The following is an 821-nucleotide window of genomic DNA, read 5'->3' as shown; positions in this document are numbered from 1 at the left end:
TACGGTGTTCCCGTGGTGTTTTTGTTGCTGCCTTGTCTTTTGCACAGAGTAAAAGACAAGGCAGCCATCGAATAGGGCCCGATTGTTCCTACTTGGTCAGCCGAGGAGCAAGGGGGGGGAGAAAGCGTCTCAATCAAGCAAAGCTCACCATGGGGAAGGTGGCTATGCCAACTAGCCTGATGCCCTGCTCCCGCAGTGACGGATAATCGTACTCTGGTTTCTCTTCATAACGTACAACTCTTTCGCCTTTTATTAAAGACTTCCGTGGAGAGCAGCACTAATGAGTTGTTTCTATTTTTGGCAGGCTTTACCTTTGCGGGTGAAGCCCTTTCTGTCTGTGCAAAAAAAATCTTGTTACTGTGCAGAGTGACTTCTCTGAGTAGAGTCGCCTTACCTGTTGCGACTGTGCCGATGTTTGAAGCTGGAGTGCAAAGGTGTTGCTTGAATGGTGCTTGCTGGAGCGTGCGGGAGTGCAAAGTTATACCATTTAAAAGGGCTGAAGAGTGCTCATTGCAGCGGGTGGGCCATAGTAAAAAGCGGTTGAGAAAAGGTGCGAATGCCCAACCATACATCATCAAAAGCAGGAGTGGATGTGTTCGGCTACAAGAAGGTTTGAATGTCTGAACATTGTTTGTAAAAAGCGGGTAAGAAAAGGTTCGAATGCCCGAACATACACCATCAAAGGAGGGAGCGGAGGTGTTCCGCTGTAAGAAGGTGTGAATGTCCGACCATAGTTGGTAGAAAGCGGGTAAGAAAAGGTTAAAATACCCGACTGTACACAATCAATAGCGGGAGCGGAGTTGTTCGGCTACTAACAGGTG

General features: G+C 48.1%; 1 non-coding gene across 1 annotated transcript; it reads left to right on the top strand.

Moving 5' to 3' along the window:
- The first annotated feature begins 208 nt into the window (after positions 1-208).
- On the top strand, positions 209-322 carry LOC140282489 (U5 spliceosomal RNA). The gene has a single exon (XR_011909918.1). It is a non-coding gene; the product is annotated as a U5 spliceosomal RNA (small nuclear RNA).
- Positions 323-821: the final 499 nt, after the last annotated feature.

The sequence above is a fragment of the Leuresthes tenuis genome, unplaced genomic scaffold (genome assembly GCF_036924035.1).
Source record: "Leuresthes tenuis unplaced genomic scaffold, fLeuTen1.0.hap1 SCAF_22, whole genome shotgun sequence".
In the NCBI taxonomy this organism is placed as follows: Eukaryota; Metazoa; Chordata; class Actinopteri; order Atheriniformes; family Atherinopsidae; genus Leuresthes; species Leuresthes tenuis.
This window is presented reverse-complemented; position numbering and strand designations above follow the sequence as displayed.